The sequence below is a fragment of the Misgurnus anguillicaudatus genome, chromosome 24 (genome assembly GCF_027580225.2).
Source record: "Misgurnus anguillicaudatus chromosome 24, ASM2758022v2, whole genome shotgun sequence".
Lineage (NCBI taxonomy): Eukaryota > Metazoa > Chordata > Actinopteri > Cypriniformes > Cobitidae > Misgurnus > Misgurnus anguillicaudatus.
Genome location: NC_073360.2, coordinates 10,170,533 through 10,178,061, shown reverse-complemented (window position 1 = coordinate 10,178,061; position 7,529 = coordinate 10,170,533).

The window sequence follows — 7,529 nt, the reverse complement described above, 5'->3', positions numbered from 1 at the left end:
GCATGAACACACGGTGTACAGTAGGGATGGGCAATAACTTCCTTTGCGATATACCGCCAAAATTTGTCCTCACGGTGAAAATCTGTCGCCTCACGATAAATCTAGTTGATGGGGTAGTTTGTGCACGCCCAATTCACTGTTCACGTGCGTGCGGAGTGAAAACAAACATAGCGGAAGGCGGACGTGAGGCTGAGGAGGTGCTTGTTGTTATTTCCATAAATTTAATGCATTTACCAGTAAATACAAAAACGTGCTGTTCACACATGCAGTGACGTTCCGTCTTTTTACCAGTAAGACATCATTCACACATATCAAAATACCAGTAAACTCGGAGAAAAAGCGGAAGTTACCTGTGGCGCGCGGCCGGTGAGCTCAGTGTCGTATTTGTAAACAATGGCGGGTTATGACTTAATATCCGCGGTCCGTATTTTGTTGTTTACACATCTGTGGCAAACGCTGACGGTTGCGAAGTTGCTCGTGACAAAACAACATTGCGTTAGGCGGCATCAAATGGAACCTGCGTTTGCACATTAAGCTTCACAGAGGAGCGAGGTAAAGTTGGTTTTAGGTTTGATATTCGCTGCATATCCGCCTAGGCTGCTTTAGGGGCCGTCTGCAAATCACAAAGGGTGTGCTAAAGACGTCGGCAATATGGCAAATAGAAGGTAAGCTGTTTAAAACCACTTTGCTGAAGAAATGTGGCTGTTGACTTGGTGTGCTCGATTGCAGCACATGTAAACAGTGCGAGGGTAAACGCGTCATCTATAAAAAAAAAAAACGTTCTGATTGGCCCGAAGCCGAAGCTGTCAGCGCTGTCTGTTCTAAATGCGGGTAATCCTATATTTTTCTTTCACAAATAGCACTTACTGGTAAATTACTGGTAATCTTACGACCAGTCTTACTGGTAAATTGGGAGTACTGATTTACCTGAAAGGTTCTGTTTACACATTACCTGTTAACTGCAAATTACCAGTAAAGACTGTATGTGTGAAAGGGACTATTGACTGTTCCACACTAAACTTCTTTGCTTTATCAGGTTACTTTAACATGTTTGTTACTTTATCAGGGTTTATTTGCAGTTGTACTTTTGAAACACATCTAAAGACATTGTTACTTTTCCTGTTTGCACTATTTTTGCACCATGAGAGTATAAATAAATACAGAATCTGTGTTTACATTTTAAACTTGTAATTGATTTGAATTATTATTGTGTAATTTTTGTTGTGTGATGTTTTTCAGCACAGTCACAGTGGAACACAACTTAAACATAACGTAATCTGATATTTTACAGAAGAGAATAATTTATCGTCATATTTATCGTCACCGCAACAAACAACTGAAATTACCGTGATACATTTTTTTTAGGTCATATCGCCCATCCCTAGTGTACAGCGCTATTTTTAGCCTTTCATTGATAAAACTAAAGCAGTTGATCTCTGCATTTTCATTTTGCAAGCGTGTGAAAGCTGCGCAATCTTATTTCATCAATTGCGCTAAAAATTCAGAGAAAGCTCTAACATATACATGTACAAAACACTGTGCAGCATGTTTAATTACTACACAAGCAGCGGACTCTGACATAATATTAGTTTGCATCCATATAAACTCGTCATTACTTCCGCCCGCGTTTAAATGACAGCAGAGACTCGGCCACAGTCTCGACAGACCACCCCCTCACAGTAAGCAGTCGAAAGTGAACAAAAGAAACAGATTTAAATACCAGGTGTAAACATGATGTGTCTCTCTCGTCCACTTGTGATCCGATCGACGAAAACGCACCTTAATACCAAGTGTAAACAGCCCCTTACAGGCTGTGAGTCCAAAGCGGGAGGAATTATGATAATGTCGGACTTGTCAACAAGAAAAGAGATTTATGTTGGAGACGATAACTCGCGTCATCGTTTACTTTGGGGTTTGTACCTTTTGCATATCGTTAACATGTAGGCTACTAATACACACTTACACACCAAAGGAAATGTAAAATCGTGAATCGGACCATTGGTGCTCTTTTAGTTTTCTCTATGCGACCCATTGTTATCAAGAATTTGACTCCTAAATGTTTTGTATCGTGACAACTTTACAACAAATATTTCTTAAATGAATAGTTCACACTATAATAAAATTAATTAGATGTTTTTATTGTATTCAATGTGTTTTTTTAAATTATGAGAATATTTATATCCTTTAAGACCCACCTATAAAACAGATACTATCTGTTTATCGGTTTGTCGCTTTATGCAACACTTCACAATGATTCTGCTGAGCAACAAGGAAGTTGAGGCATAACGTTCAGTTTCTATCAGTTGTAAACCTGCCGGGACACTGTAATATGAGGCAGGCCACAGTGGGAGGCTAAATAGACAGCAACAAGTTAGCAGTGAGAGCTACAATTGAATGATTTCCAGTGGTCTAATAATATCTCCTCTCAGCCAAAGCGTGCATGACATGAATGGTGGAGACTAGCAACCTCGAGGTGCAAATAACTTAAATTCTTGGAGGGCCAAAAGGTCGAACCCTGGAGGTGATGGCATCTTATTAGAACGTGTAACCGGAAGATGCCGAGGGGGTGTCGCATGACGTACCCTTGCACACTGCAATTATTTTAAGTGATGAACACCTCCGGCCCTGCCTAATAGAGCAGATGGATAAGAGTTATTACTGTAGTAGCAGCACAGCACTTAACAATCAAAACAATACAAATGACAAAGCAACAGAGCATCGTGAACAGGAAGGGTTAGCCTGATCCACGTCACTGTTTTTGGACATAGTCTCAGGCGATCTAATCAGTTCCAGGTTTCTGTGTTTGTGTTTTCAGGGGACATGACTGGGAATTTATAGGGATTTTTTTTTAATTCACAAGAAAATGCGAGTGGTGTTTCCCCGTGACATTAATGACATCAGTGTGGTTCCTATTTTTATATACTTGCTAGTGTGGCATGGGTGGTCGCCACGTGGCGGCTTATGGCGCTTTTCCATTGCATAGCACCCCACGGCTTCGTCCAGCCTGGGTCTGGACAGCTCACCTCACTTTGGCGTGGTTAGCTTTTCCATTGAGTTTAGTATCACTTCGCAGTGGGAGGGATTATAGGCGTGTCGTTATATTTGCGCTGCATACGGCTGTGACATCATATAAGTGAGAGCGTCGTTGTACATTCCCATACATTTATTTATTTATCAATCCGCCACATAATTAAAATTGGGCACCACAAATAGATGTTTGCACATCGCGTTTATAACTACCTCTGTCTCACATGACGGTTTCTCTTCAAACACCCGTGGCGTCAGTCGACGGCGCTCCGCTGAGCCTCAATGAAGTTGCATTAAAGCATAAATAATACCGACGTGCACGTCGCGAATGTGCCGCCACAAAATTAAAATTGGCCACCACAAATAGAAGTTTACTTTGCACATCGCGTTTATAACTACCTCTGTCTCACATAACAGTTTCTGTTCAAACACCCGTGGCGTCAGTCGACGGTGCTCCGCTGAGCCTCAATGAAGTTGCATTAAAACATAAATAATACTGACTATGTGCCGCCACAAACTGCAAGTCTGGAAAAAACTTTTATGTGTTCTTGATTCACAACCTGTGGATGTTTTTCATCGCTAAAAGGGTGTTTGGAAACTTATAGCAGAGCACAGATGACAACATGTTTGCTCGAGACAGCGCAAGCTAGCAGTAAGCTAAAGCTAATATTTTACATAATAGGATGACGCCGATGACGATACTCTCAGACCAATCAGTGATCTACAGTGTTTTACGCGTCACGTTTGGTATCAGCTCGGGTCGCTTGGAACCCCAACCGAAGTGGTACAAAAAAAAGTATCGGGTACTACGAAGTGATCCCAATGGAAAAGCTCCCAAAAGTAAGCTGACCCGACCCAAACTAAACCAAACCGTGGGGTACTATGCAATGGAAAAGCGCCATTAGTGGCTCAGAAACAGCCAACCTATGATATTCTGGTCCCTAGATGTGGCTCAGGACTTTTTCATGTTATTCTTGTCAAAAATTAAACTTTTAAACCTGACAGAAAATTCATATCACCTCAACAAGCTGGTTGATATTCATTGAATCATTCTTTCAGGTCTCTAACAGGATGTGGGGCGAAAAAGATCAGGGATAATATAATAGCGAAGCTTTGCATAGCAATAATAAAAACGCTTCAATTCAAACTATGATGTCTAATAGTAGACACCATGGTGTGATTACAGTGTGATTACAGCTGATAAAAAATAAGCCTTGCCACGGTAAGACTCAGAAAGGAAAGTCCAATTTTTACTGTGAGAGATCAAGGACTTCCCATGGTTTCTGTGGCCTTTCAGTTTTTCCCGTGAATAAGAACTGACGTTTCACTGCAAAAAAAATAAAAATACCTGCAAAAAAGGGATTTCTAAAGAAGCAAAATAAATGAAAGGCAGAGGAGAAAAACACACAGACTCTGTGTTGCACCATACTGTAGATTTCCCATCAGTGTTGCGAAATCGGCTTAGAGTTCAAAACGGTCGGCAGGTATGAGGTCAAACAAAACGAAACCGTGAAAATCATGCACGGGTAGAAAGAACATCATGCATGACTACATCTGCATTTCAGTTAAAAAAACAAGCAACCTGGAGACTGTTCAGAAAGTCCCTTATGCAGATGCAAGAATGAAATGTACAAATTAAAGATAGAAAAAACAGAAGAGAAATAAAAGGGCACAATAGATGATTTCTAAATTTTAGGGAGAAAGTGTAAAGGTCTTTACACACCGCAACGTTTTTCGTTGATGTTTAACGACTCGTGACTCAAGAACGAGCGCCAATGTGAGTGCGCACACCCACGCGTAAGCGCCAGGCGCAAAAGCGTACTTTTCAGAAAAACGTCCCATACACGTTTTTTTTTTTTTTGTTGTTTGACATGGCGCGTTAAAAACTGGCCGGCCACTGAGATTGTCGATTTTGTTCATGTGCCTCGAGCTGTTGAAGTTACATTAAAACATGACTTACATTGCGCTCAAGCACAAGACGGTCTTGCAAATGCAACTTATTTGTTCATTGCTTAACTATTCACTAATCAGTCATCTCTATCTAATCATCTGAACCGCCTTCGAAACTGACACCAAATAGCAAATTATTCAAGAACACACACAATGCTTCTTAAGAAATCTGGCAATACGTCAGGGCTGCATGATGTTCTCTAGAACTTTCTGTTTGTGAGTCAGCATTTAAGTTTCAGTGGTTTGCGCATTCGTTTTCAGATTGTCCAAACCGGGGAGTTTCAGTTGCAGTTTGGCTTTGCGCAGCTGGTAAGCTGCAGGTGATAAGCCTGGGTCTCAAACACTGAACAAACAGTGAAAAGCAAATCAGGAAAAAATTAATGTGAACAGCGGTATCTAAGACTCTCACTATAACCGGTCATAGGGCATATCGCTGGAATATTTGCACCTGTGACGATCAGGTGCAATTTGATCCGGCATGCATGCGTGGATGCTGGGAATACAGATTTTCCAAAACAAAGCGTTCATGAAAATAGAAAAACAAGTTTACGACACACTGTGGTGGATCACAGATGAATTATAAAAGCAGTGATGCATGACACTGATAAAAAATAAAACAAAAAATCTGGCACTGACTCTTGGTGATGTCCATGCTGGTTCACATAAGAATAATATTTCAGAAAAAAATGGACTCGTTTAAGAAAACAGATACAGGTGTCTGAGACTAAGACAGAACTAGAAATTTTAGCCCAGTATGAACTTCTAAAACAAGCAATGATGTTTGCACAATTATTAGCCATGGATCTATTAATAAATAACCAATGTTAAATAAAGCCCATATAGCAAGAGCCAAGAGCCAACACAAATATCTAACCCTTGGCTTTAAATTTAAAGTTGGTGATAAAGTGAAAGCAAACGTTTAGAAAAATTGCACTTAAAAAGTATAGCTCTGCGCTTGTTGAAAAAAATCAGAGGCATTGCATTTTTAATTCACAATAAAACTGAGATGTAAGTCAAGGAAACAAGACTATCTGTGAGTTAACTTCTGAACATTACTGGCATCTGGTGGCAAACTGTAAAATAGCAGCAAACATGTAGCACTAATTGAACATTAGAAATCCATACTACACAGTAGAGGTCAACCGATTTTACCGAAAACTAAGTTGGTCCCATGCTTGCCGATAACCGATTAATCGACCGATTAATCGCCCTAAAAGTGAAACAGTGCTGAAATGTATTACAAAAGTAATAAAACAATAGTACTGAACCATAAAAACGTACAAAATGAAACAAATGTATGAGTAAAAATATATCAATTATATTATTGAAGTAAATACTGTATTAAATATTTTATATTATATATGTAGTCTTGCTTCTATTTTAACATTTAATGATTATCTAATCAAAATAACAAATATGTACTGCAGCATTGATAAAAAAGAACTGAATTCAGATTTAGTTTTTTTATGTTTATGTAGCTGCATATAAACGGTTTCATCGGACGCACGCGCGATAAACATCTGGATCCAAACTATACTTCCGGTTTCGTTTTTTTAATGGTCTAGTTGCTAATCTGATCTCTTGAACAAATGTCTCGTCGAAAATAACAAATGTTTTGGTTTCCTAGGTAATCTGTGTTGTTTTTTGCTTGTTATATAAATAAACTATACGTTTAAAGAACTTTGTTGTTATTTATTCTTAGCGGAGTTTACCGGAAGTTACATGCAGACCACGACAGCCGCTTGTTTATGTGGTTACTGCTGAAACCGTCTCTATAGTTTGCTTTCTCTGGTTATTAACTTAAAATATGGATAATTCATGAATAAAATAAACCAGCTGGATATAAACGGATGCAGATCGATGATAATAATCTGCATGGATTTTTTGCCGATAGCCGATTGTCCCATTAATGAACTATCGGTGCCGATTAATCCGTCTACCTCTACTCCACGGTGCACATTAAAAAAAAGTTACATTTGACATCTGTAAGGACATTTTTGTGAATTTCTGCATGTTCGAATCAAATATTTATGTCCATCAGTGCTAATATTTTTGGATATTTTAATGAACACAATACGTTTTTCGTTAAACGTCTGATTCGAACGTTTCTGTGCATTACTTGCGCTTCGGATCACATGAATCGAATAACTGAGTCGAGTTCGAATGATCGAACAAAACACTGTTTGGCTTCTCCACCGAGCATTTTTTTACATAATCATATGCACCTTACGAGCGTTTCTTTTCATCATCCAAAAACACTTTCGTCCATCAATGCACGCGCCCATGCTGTCTATTTAGACATCACCTTAGGTTTTGAGACACAGCCAGCGTGAGTGTGTGAATAGTGACTGCAGCAGTATTTAATCTGCAGCTCTATGATCAGATGACGTTGACGTGTGCAATTTAGGCCTTACTCTTTTCCTTTACTTTAAAACACATATGCAGATGAAACACAATAATGCACATGGGAAGTGGTTACAGATAGGTCAACATTGAACTAACGTTAGCACACGTAAAGAGCGATAGTAAATAAAGCCACAATCTCTTGTATT